A 12,116-nucleotide genomic window follows, 5' to 3' on the forward strand; every position below is an offset into this window, starting at 1 on the left:
GTGCAGGAAGGGAAATAGGTAAGGACAGCTAGGTGGCCCCCTTAGGCACCTTTGGAGGTGATTGGTGGTTCCAGAGGCCTGTCAGGGCTTTTATGGCTTGAGGGCAGGATATGGGCTGCCTCGGGGGCCAATTTATCTCATCTACCCAAGGGTTATCTGGCCCCGGGTGGGGATGATGTAGGAAGGCCCCCTACTCACTTAAAGGGTGTGGCTGGGGTAAGGGGTAAGCAGATGGGCTTGCCCTTGCCCCAGCAGGGGCTGGTCACCCGAGAGCTGTATGGCAAGCTGCTTGGTTATAGACAGTTCCCACACCTAGGTTTCCTTCTGCAGGTCACTTTAAATTGGGTTTTGTTTGCTGTAATTTAATAAAGTGGCCCTTGTTCAACCCAAGCTGATGTCTCTGTGTTTTATTTCACCCCTCACCTGCAAAGTATAACAATGATATTATGAAAATATACAGGCAATAGTGGTGTTAATATCGGATGAGTTTTGGAGAGGAAAATGTCTATGATTTCAGAGCCAATCTGAAGTTAACTGCCCCATGTCAACTTAAGACCTTGAGTCACCTGTGGAATGATTTATCAAACCAAAACTCAAAGTATTTAGCCAAATAGATATTCCGCTGGCTTCATTACCTATGAACTTTGAGGAATGCTGCCAAAATTCAGACTGGGTCATTAGGAAGATAGTTCTGCCATTGAAAACTCCCTCAAGTCCATTGCTAGCAGAGTGATCTGACAAAAACAATCATGAAACTAACCCCAGAATCTGAGGGAAAATGGTTTTGTAAAATTGTCCTCCCTACCAGTTTGTTTCTTCCAGTGTATCAATACATTAACTTGGGAGTAACTCCCATTGAACTCAGCATGGCTTACTTCTGAATGCATAGGATGTCACTCTTAATCTCTGGTTCCCCTCCCCCCCTTGAAAAAAAGGCAGGGAGTGTGTGGGATGCCTTTTAAACATCTTGGTCTACTTCTGAATAACACACCTTTAAGTTTTTGCAAGATTTATTTTGTTGAAAAATTCTTCCCGTTTTAAAAGTTTTAAAATAGAGTTGCATGAAACAGCACCCTCCATTTTATACTAAACACTGCAACTATCAAATAAAATGAGTTGCTAGAGTAATAGTTTACTCACTTGGTAAAGATATCTTTTTCCCCTCTATATATTCACCATCTGCTATAATGGTGGTCTCCAGTAAGTGGCAAAGAAGGTGACAATTTTTATGGCAAAAATAGTTTTAAATTCACCAGTTCATTTCAAAAATCACTTTAGAACAGGGCTGAACAGATGGGATGACGGCTGCTTTAATTCCCTTCCCCCAAAATAATGTTCACATCACCCCCAAAATATAGCTCAGATGGGGGTCAAATGCAAGTTCTCTAGGCCTCTCTATCTGGTTCTTGGGACTCTGCCTTGGCCACACCCCTCACCAACCTTGCTTCTCACCCTCAAGTATTCTAAGCTAGCTGGAATGTGTCCTTCCATTGTGATAATGGCTGTTGCTTGACTGGAGGATGATAAAATACTGTGTGTGAATAAACTAGCCTACTGTGCAAAGGTAAAATGTACATTAATTTCCTCACTCACTTTGGTCTGTGGCCCCACCCATCACTGGCATGTGGCCCCCAGAAAATTGCCCAGGAGAGAATACAGTCCTTGAGCTAAAACAAAATCCCTGTTCACTGTCAACAAAAATCACTGTCCCTGATGCAGTGACAATTAAACTGCTGGTTTGAGGTGGATTAGCAGTTAAGAAATGGTCCTTGTTAAGACAGAACACAACCAACCAACTTCAACGTTTGAGGCTGGCTTTAAAAACAAGTTCAGTCCACCATGATTCCTTTTACTGCTACCACTACCCTCTTCCCTTTCCCTTGCTAGCTGACTTGCTAGCCACTGTGGGAATCATCCCATAGATATCCATTAGCCTTTGATTAGTTGTGAGAAATTGAAGGCAGTGACAGGAAAAGCTGACAAAGAAGGGATTCGTTTTGAACCCACCTACCCAATTAATGGTGATTTTCTTTTTAATTTTCAGCCCAGCATCTATATCGCAAAGTTCAAACTTTTTCTAACGTCGTAATTCACTGATGAAAGACCTGCCTGAACTCTCTCCTTAGTTCAAATCTTAAGATATGCAACTGCTCAAACCTGGCAATCAATTTTTTACCAAATAGAAAATCTGAAGTTCACAAGGGTTGGCTCCCCAAAGGTTTGTGGGGTTTTTTGTGAGTACCCAATATAGACTCCCAGAAAAGATGTGTGGACACTGTGTCACACTTCTGCTGCCTCAACCATATACTAGGGGAAAGCAGGAGCAATATAAATGGCAACAGGCTTTCTGTAGGCCCTGGTGGAGTGAATCTCCATTGTTTCTTTCAGTTATGATGCAACAGGGAGAAAACACACACTTTACTTCAGTGTCTAAACACTCCACTTGTCTCCTTCCCCTATGACTTTAAAAGAGGTCATTTAAATCAAGGAATGGTATTAAAAATAAGAGAAAAAGAGAGAAAATAGATACATAAGCAGAACTTCACAGAAACAATACATTTTGAGATCATGATTATTCATGATTTATTATCTCTTTGAAAATATATATGGGTTTCCATTTGATTCCAGTGAAGTTATTGTATCTTACATCACAATAAGAACCTGTTCCCCATTTGCTGGCATTGCTGAACACACCAGGGAACATCTTGTAACCTTTGGTTGTCAGAATGCAAGGCAAACTTCTGAGGTAACATTAACACAATTACTAAACAAGCTGTTTTGACTATACCCACACTCACTTTCCAAAATGTCTGAGATGAATTTAACAAGACTGATCAGTTTTGTTGGTGGCAGCAAGCCTGGTACCCACACCTTTCTGGAAAACCACAGAAGGGGCAATGATAGAGACATGGAATGATAAATTCTGGATTTTTGCAGTGTTTGAAAATGTTCTCACAATCTTTTAAAAGATAACACAAAAAGTCTTGTGAAAGAGAGGACAAGTCAAACAATACTATTTCTGGGGTGTTTGTATAGGTTTTATTACATATGTAAAATAAAATGATGCAGGCAAACCAGTTCCAGCAAAATATTTTAATGAATGTTCCCTACACTCCCATCTCCCCGAATGAGCATCTTTAGGTATTAAAGGAACTACTTAAGCTAAACAATTGATTAAGAACTCTTCCTGGCATTGAGATCAGCTCTTAGAACAATAACAAAACATTCTGGGAAGAAGATGCAAGCCAACAGCCCAGTGTTGGAGACCAACATAGCAGAAACCTCCACAGCCACTATATATTTGCTTTGGTGCACAGGTAACCTGGAATAAAGGAGATCCAGACACAGCAAAGCACCAGGATGCAGAAGGTGATGAACCCAGCCTCATTGAAAGTGTCTGGCAGTTTTCCGGCCAGGAAAGCTACAGTGAAGCTAAAGGGAGCCAAAAAGCCCATGTAGCCCAACACACAGTAGAACATGGTGATAGAGGCTTCATTACATCCCAATATGATTTGCCCAAACTGTGACTTTGTGTTAATATCTGGGAATGGAGGAGAGGTCAACAGCCACACAACACAAATGTCCACTTGGATGAATGAGCAAGAGAGAACAAATAAAGTTCACCACTTTTTCCCCTAGCCATTTTCCTGTCCTGCTCCCTGGCTTTGCGGCCTGGAAGGCCAAGACCACATGGATAGTTTTGGTCAGCTCACAATAAACTGTCACTGAGTAAACAATGGCAAAATCCATTTGCTGGAGAAGGCAACTGATTTTACTAGGCTTGGTAATGAAGAGAAGGCAAGAAAGGTAGCAAATCAAGATGGAGTTGAGAAGAAGACAACTGAGGCTCTGGTTGTTAGCTTGAACAATAGGAGTATTCCAGTGCTTTATAAAAATTTATCTCAAATCTGCCATTCCTGGGCAAGGCGGTTGAGCGGGTGGTGGCGAAGCAGTTGCAAGTGCATTTGGAGGAAGCGGATTATCTGGATCCATTTCAATCAGGCTTCAGGCGTGGACATGGGACTGAAATGGCCTTGGTTGCCTTGGTGGATGATATGAGGAGGGCGTTGGATAGGGGCGAATGCACCTTCCTTCTCCTCCTGGATCTCTCAGCGGCTTTTGATACCGTTGACCACGGTATCCTTCTGGACCGCCTGAAGAGGTTAGGCATAGGGGGCACTGTATTGCAGTGGTTCCGTTCCTTCGTCTCTGGTAGGTACCAGAGAGTGGCATTGGGGGATGAGGTTTTGGATCCTTGGCCTCTCACTTGTGGGGTGCCACAGGGTTCCATCCTCTCCACGATGCTGTTCAACATCTATATAAAGCTGCTGGGGGCAATCATCAGAAGATTTGGGCTGCAGTGTCACCAGTATGTGGATGACACGCAGTTCTATCTCTCATTCAAATCTTCACTGAGGTTGGCTGTAGAAACCCTATCCAAGTGCCTGGAGCCGGTGAGTGGCTGGATGGGAAGGAATAAGCTGAAGCTGAACCCTGACAAAACTGAGGTACTGTTTGTGGGAGACAAGGGAATGTTGGGGGATGTTGACCTGGTGCTCAATGGGGTACAATTGCCCCTGAAAGACCAGGTCCGGAGCCTAGGGGTCATTCTTGACTCCCAGCTGTCCATGGAGGCTCAGGTCTCGCCTGTGAGCTGGGCGGCACTGTATCAACTCCATCTGATATGGAGGCTGTGCCCCTACCTTCCCAACCATCTGCTGCTCTTGCCTAGACTACTGTAATGCGCTCTACGTGGGGTTACCCTTGAAAACGGTCCGGAAGCTGCAACTGGTACAGAATGTGGCGGCTCGTCTGATTAAAGGCAGCCGCCGGCGAGATCACATCACTCCAGTGCTGAAGGAGTTGCACTGGTTACCGGTTGTTTTCTGGGCCCAATTCAAGGTTTTGGTTCTGACCTTTAAAACCCTATATGGTTTCAGCCCAGTCTATCTGAAGGAGTGCCTCCAACATCATCAGGGATGCCGCTCAACAAAATCAGCCTCAAAAGGCTTTCTCTCTATCCCACCAGTTAAAGCAGCTAGACTGGTGAGGACTAGGGAGAGGGCTTTTTCAATTGTGGCCCCCACTTTGTGGAATTCCCTCCCAAATGATCTCCGCCATGCCCCCTCTATGATGAGCTTCCGCTGGGCCTTGAAGATCTGGCTCTTCAGGCAGGCTTTTGGGGTGGGTTAGGTTTTATTGTTGTTGTTGAGATTTTTAATGTTTTAATGTATCTGTATGTTTTTATTTTGTACATCGCCCAGAGTGGCTGGACAGCCAGCCATATGGGCGACTAATAAATTTAATAAATAAATAAATAAAATTAACCACAGCAAGCTGGTGATCATAGCACAGGAAATAACAATGGAAACTAAAGCAATTCCCAAGGGTTCCTCATAGCTTAGAAAGGTTTGACACTTCATTTCCTTCCATTTCACTCTATTGTTCTCACATTTCAGTATCTCTTGAGTTCTGATCCATTTTAATTCTGTATATTTTTATTCAGAAAGGTATACTTTCACAAATAAACAAAATCAAACTATATATATATTTAAAATAAATAAATAAAATTTAAAAAGATAAAACGTATTGCATCATTCTGGAAATATATGTCTGGAAGAACTACAGGTTCTAACATTTTGGGTTCCACTCTGGAAAATATATTTTGCAAAGTGAGACCTCAAAATTCTGGGCACATTCCAGAAATTTTTATAAACATCCCAAACAAGTGTCTTTTCTAAAAGCCAAATAATAAGATATATAGCAATATACTCTTGTAGTAAAAATCTGCCTGTTTCTTTTATCCATGCTTACATATTTGTGTGTGCATTTGTAACACAAAAAGTCTGTTGTATAACAAGGCAATTGCAGTTAACCCCTAGTCTGGATAGTTTGAAATTTTGATACAGTTTGAAATTTTCATGATCTGCCCCTCTGAATCTGAGACATCATGGAATACCATGCCTGCACATCACTTTTTTCAGTGCTTGTATCACTTCCTTGTTCCTCAATGTATATATGATGGGGTTCAGTGCTGGTGTGACGACAATGTAAAATACAGATGTAATTTTGTTTTGACCCACTCAGGAACTGGAATGGGGTCTCAGGTACATAGAAAGGACTGTTCCAAAAAACAGTGTGACCACAGCCAAATGTGAAGAGCAAGTTGAGAAGGCCTTGCGTCCACCCATGCTGCTGTGGCTGTTGAGGACTGTGAAGAGAATCCGTGCATACAAGAAAAATATAAGAAGTAGTGGGAAGACCAAAGTGATCACATAGCTAATAGACACCACAATCTGAGCTTGGTGAGTTCCTGCACAAGCTATTCTCACCATAGCTGGCATTTCACAGAAGAAATGGTCTATCTCTCTGTGACCACAGAAAGACATCTTCAAAGTGGCCACAGTATTCATGGAAGAAAAGAGGAATCCTCCAATCCATGAAGCAGCTGCCATGGTTATGCACACTTGCTTAGTCATGGTAAGGCTGTAATGAAGGGGGCTGCAGATGGCAATGTAGCGGTCATATGACATGACAGTGAGGAGTAAACACTCTGTGATCCCAAAGGAAAGGAAGAGGTATAGCTGTGCAGCACAGCAGGTAAAAGAAATGACCCTCCTCTCAAGAAGGAGGTGGGATAACATTTGGGGAACAACACATGAGGTGCAGCTGGCTTCAAGAATAGAGAAATTGAAGAGGAAGAAGTACATTGGGGTGTGAATGTGAGAGTCAGAGAGGAATAGTGAAACAATGAGCAGATTACCCAACATGGCTGCTGTATAGACAATTGTGAAGGCCACAAAAAGCACAACACGTTTCTCAGGGGTGTCTGAGAGTCTTGTCAAGACAAACTCCTCAGGCAAAATGGTCTGGTTGTCTTCTTCCATAACCTTCATTATGACTGTAGCTGAAAGGGTAAAAGAAGGAGGAAATATAGATTGTTTAATGGGACATTTCACACATGGTAAAAAGTCTCTTTGATGCACCCTGAATATCCCTTGGATATATTTGCATGGAGACCCATTGTGTATGAATAAAATTTTCCCCATGAATATCTGCAGCTTCCTAGTGACAAATATGACAGATGCTCTTGGAGGTCACTGATTCATAGTGTCACCATAAGTCATAGTCGACTTGGAGGCACATAACAACAACAAAGTGACAAATCTCTCTGGCATGTGGTTGCACATATTCTATTACTGCAAACATGATAGATACCATTTCACTTGCTATAGTTGTCCATGCAAATGAATTTATTGGAGGAATTACATCACACTGATGTACACCACTCACAATTATTCTGTGGAGGAGTCAGCCCTTTTTGGGATATCTAGCTTGCTAGACACAATATTACTTGACCTTCAGAGTAACACCACTTCCAGTACCTCCAGTACCTCCCTTTCCCGTCTTTCTTATATTCAGAGAAAATCACATCCCATTGGTTCTCTCCATTCCACTAGGTTTCCATTATGCCCACTATGGCAATGCAGTCCTGTCATTGGTCATCTCATAGCACTAACATAGCATCACTAACTCTGCAGCAGTGCAATAGCACCACCATTGCCTGATCCTCAGTACTCACTTGCCAGAATGGAGGAAGTTTCCCCAGAAATCAACTCTTTGATTGGTAATAAACACTTTTTAAATATCTGCTCTCATTGGTTGTAGCCACTAAGTAATGCTCAGAAAAGACCCACTGAAATCCATGGACATGACTAACTTAAGTCTGCCAGTTTCAATGAGTGTACTGGAAACTCTGTAACAAAAATAGAAAGAGGCAAATGATATTCTCTGTACTGCCGCAACTGAAAGTCATCTCATCATTGTCATTGTTGTGATTATCATGAAATTCCTTCTAGTGCACATATCGTAACAAGATGGGGGGAAAGATCAAGCAAAGTCCTCATCATATTAAAACAAGTTAAAACAATGGTTACAATCTAAAATGCTACTTCTGACATGTCCAAGAGCTGATGCCTAGTTACACAATGGAATTCCCCCCCCATTTTGTATTTGCATAGCAAAGTAAATATCTGTAGAAATTTACATATTTCATTTAAAACTCCCTTCAGTTAAGCAGTTTGGCATGTGCCATGGGGAGGAGGGTGATGGTGTTCTGGAAGCAGCAGAAGGACCAAGAGCGTATGCTTTGCATGTAGAAGGTCCCAGGTTTAATCCCTGTCACTTCCAACTACAAAGATTTCAGGTAGGAGGTCAAGTGAAAACAACAGGAGAGGTGCAGTCTCCGGAACGCCTTCAGAGCAAACTTCTTGCCACCTCCTACTGCTCTGCATTTTGCTACTGCCATCTCTGAAAGGAGAGGAGAGCTGTCAGCCCATCCATGGAGGAAGACCCATTCCCCCCTGATTTACAGCAGTTGCCTTCGAGGCCAAGACTCCTGGGTGGGGAGAGGTGGGAAATTCTCAGAATAACACACCTGACCTTGGGTTGGGCGGTGTTTATGTTTGTGTTTTATGTTTTAACTACTGAAGGGTGGGTAAGGGATTGTTTTGTTTTGCTGTGGCAGTCAGGATAAGTGCTCTGCCAAACCTTTCTGTGGCTGTGTGTGGGTAGTGATTGTTTTATTTTTATTTTGTTTAATGTATAATATATTATTTAGGTTTTAATATATGTTGTAAGCCGCTTGGAGACCTTTGGAGAGGAAGCGACTAACAGATAAATAAATAAATAAATTTCTCTTGAAACCACAGAGAGGCACTGCCAGTCAAAGAAGATAATACTGTGCAAGAGAGTGCAACAATCTGACTCAGTATAAGGCAGATTCATAAGTACAATTCTAAAGCAGTCATGGGCTCATTGAACTAGTTGATTAGAACTTTAGAATCTTAAACTACGTAAAGAAAACGCTTTTTACCTCTACTATTCCAGAGGATATTTATTTTATTTATTTTATTTTATTTCATTTTTAAACCGCCCATAGCGAATAGCTATAGATGTTGCTAAGTTCTTCACGTGAATGGATTGTAACAGTCTCCTCTCTCACTCAGTTTGGTCGTTATTTCACTCGGTGTCCAAGTTTGTTAAATCATGCCCAGTCTGATAGAATTCTCAAACGCCAACTCCCCCAAAGTGTCTGCTGTTCATCACTAGGTGAAATTTCACTTCAACAAATAATACTCAGTTCAAAGAGATACTCTCTCTAGTAAACGAGTGTTGGTTGAGGCTCACAGAGAATTTGAATCAAAGTTATTTATTTCCTCAGTTATGTGTTTCCTAATCATGAATACCCTTAGGAATGTATTACTAGTACTAAGAAAATCGGCATACAAAGCATACTTGGCATTCCCAGTGCGAAGGAGTGAGCTTCTTTGGGAGTATTTGTTTTGTAGGGATTTTCCATTGAGACCCAAATACAATCTAGGCCATGTGTTCAAATATGGTGATGAACCTCTTCATCAGGGGTGGGCAACGTTTTGGGTATCAAGGACCCGATCTCTTTGTGGGAAAGTGGCCAGTGACAGGTGGGACAGAAGCAAAAAGTGGATGGTTCCAAAAAGAAGACAAAAACTGGGTGGGATCCAGACATCCCCCTCGGTTTTTCAACTCCTCTCTCTCTCTCTCTCTCTCTCTCTCTCTCACACACACACACACACACACACACACACACACACACAAACAGAAGCATTCACAAAAATGCACACATTTGTTCACAAAAAATAGACATCTATTCACATAAACATGCACAAGTGCACAAGCACCCACCCTCTCTCCCCTTCATTTACCCACCACCCATTTATTCTCTTCTCCATCTCTCCATGGCCCACACCTGAGGTTGAGGGGCTGCACTGAAGGAGGTAGAAGACTCCATGCAGTCCCTGGGACATGAGTTGCCCACTTGTGCTCTGCAAAGAGTTATACAAATTATGGAATGAAACCCACCCAGAAGAACCTTTTTTAACCCTACACATCCTCCTTTGTCACTTACCACCCACAAGGGAATTCCTAAGGAAACAAGAAGGAAGGATTTATTTTATGATTGGCTTTCAGACAGTCTCTTAACTTTTCCAGACTTAACAACAGAAACAGACTCTCCACAAACATCTATATCTATATGCAGGGATGGTGTTACAGTTTGTCTAAAATATGCCAAGCAGGCTGACTCAGTCTATTTTCAGATGTTGTCATTTTCACATTTTTTTTATATTTTATGCTCAGAGCTAAGTATTGGTGGTACTGTCCTCCAGGACACACACACAAATATATATAGGGATGTTGCAGAAACTCTAGCCAGTAGGACCATGGTAACCTATTTAGGATAGCATGCACCCCATTCCTGGCCCAGTGAGGGAGCTATCCAAACTCAAGATCCACAGGGATGAGTGAGTTAGCATCTGAGGGATCTCCAGCTCAGTCAGCTGGTTCCTGGCTCAGCCATGCTATTCTCACATTACTCACTCAACCTGGCTCAACCGGAGATACACCGACTTAACTTACTCATCCTGTATCAGCTGGGGCTCAGTCAGCTGAAATGAGACTGGTGTAACATATGCCAGTGTAAGCCCTGAAAAGCAGGCATTCTGGGTGAGCGGTCAGGGTGGAACCATGTGGGGGGAGGGGACTTATACTGGATCCTAACTCCATTCAGCTTAGTGTAAATACAACTCTGTTTTACAGGGTTGTTTTACCTCTGATAGGCTTGGGCTGGCCCAGCTGCAGTAACTTCACCCTGAACAGGGTTTGGATCTGGCATACTCCACACTGTCTTAATTTACACTGGCTTCCATAATTCAAGATTGCTCCCTAAATTGATACAGTCAGGGTAAGGAAGGGCAGGTTAGACATGAATGATCACTGGTCTGTTGTGATTAATCTGTGATACCTTGGTCATGCATGGAAAGTGATAAGCACACATATATGAGTAAGTTTTATGTCTCCCAGACAATGGGTAATAATAATAATAATAATAATAATAATAATAATTTAATTTTTAGGCCGCCTATCTGGCCGAAGCCACTCTAGGCGGCGTACATATTAAATTCAATAAAATACAAAATGCAATACAATAAATACAATAAATGCAATAAAATACAGATAATCAACAGTGACAGAATAGCAGCAATTGTAATACATAGCAGCGGCATTGAATATATAATTAGCCCATCCCGATAGTCCCAAAGGCCTGACCAAACAGCCAAGTTTTTAGTGCTCGGCGGAAGGTATCCAGGGAAGGGGCATGCCGAAGATCGAATGGGAGGGAATTCCAGAGAGTGGGGGCCGCCACCAAAAAAGCCCTCTCTCTAGTCCCCACCAACCTAGCCACTTTTGTTGGTGGGATTGAGAGAAGGCCCTGCGTGGCAGATCTTGTCGGGCGGCATAATTGGTGACGCTGGAGGTGCTCCTTCAGATAAACCGGGCCAAAACCCGGTAAAAGGTAAAGGTGTCCCCGCACTTGTAGTGTGAGTCGTTTCTGACTCTTAGGGTGACGTCTTGCGACTTTTACTAGGCAGACCATATATATGGGGTAGGATTACTAGTTCTGTCTCTGGGCTTTCTTTACCCCCCAGCATATGCCAGGTACTCATTTTACTGACAACGGATGGATGGAAGGCTGAGTGGAACTCGACCCCTTTTACCGGAGATTCGATTTCCTCCTTTCGTTAGAATCAAACTCCGGGTGTGAGCAGAGCTTTGGCTGCTTTACCGCCACTTACCACTCAGCGCCACGGAGGATCTGGAGAATGGGATCCCCCCCAAATTTTCTTCCATTCATTTGAATGGAAGATTTCTGCCACCTCCCACTACATCTGCAACCTCCCCTCTCAACCATCAAAAATAACTCCTGTCCCACACCATTCCCAAGAGTCCACCAGCCCTCAGGAACAGATTTTCCTAGGAGGGTTTCAGAGGAATGCATAGATAAGGGGAAACATGAGCTCTCTTGACAAGGATGTAAGACAAGTCCTGCTGGATCAGACCAAAGGCCTATTTCACCTAGCATCCTGTTTGCACAGTGGCCGCTAAGGATGGATAAATTTGCTGATTTTGGTTTTTCTCAGTTTCTCATTTTTCCAATATTAAGCGCAGTTTGCCAGATTTTCTCATCAATTTGCAACTGTCCTCAAAAATGCTTCACCATTTTAGTGCACATTTCTTCT

At 42.7% G+C, this 12,116-nt stretch overlaps 1 pseudogene; it reads right to left on the reverse strand.

The window, feature by feature from the left end:
- Positions 1-5,948: 5,948 nt before the first annotated feature.
- LOC133367995 (olfactory receptor 2D2-like) lies at positions 5,949-6,896 on the reverse strand (annotated as a pseudogene).
- Positions 6,897-12,116: the final 5,220 nt, after the last annotated feature.

The sequence above is a fragment of the Rhineura floridana genome, chromosome 11 (genome assembly GCF_030035675.1).
Source record: "Rhineura floridana isolate rRhiFlo1 chromosome 11, rRhiFlo1.hap2, whole genome shotgun sequence".
Classification (NCBI taxonomy): domain Eukaryota; kingdom Metazoa; phylum Chordata; class Lepidosauria; order Squamata; family Rhineuridae; genus Rhineura; species Rhineura floridana.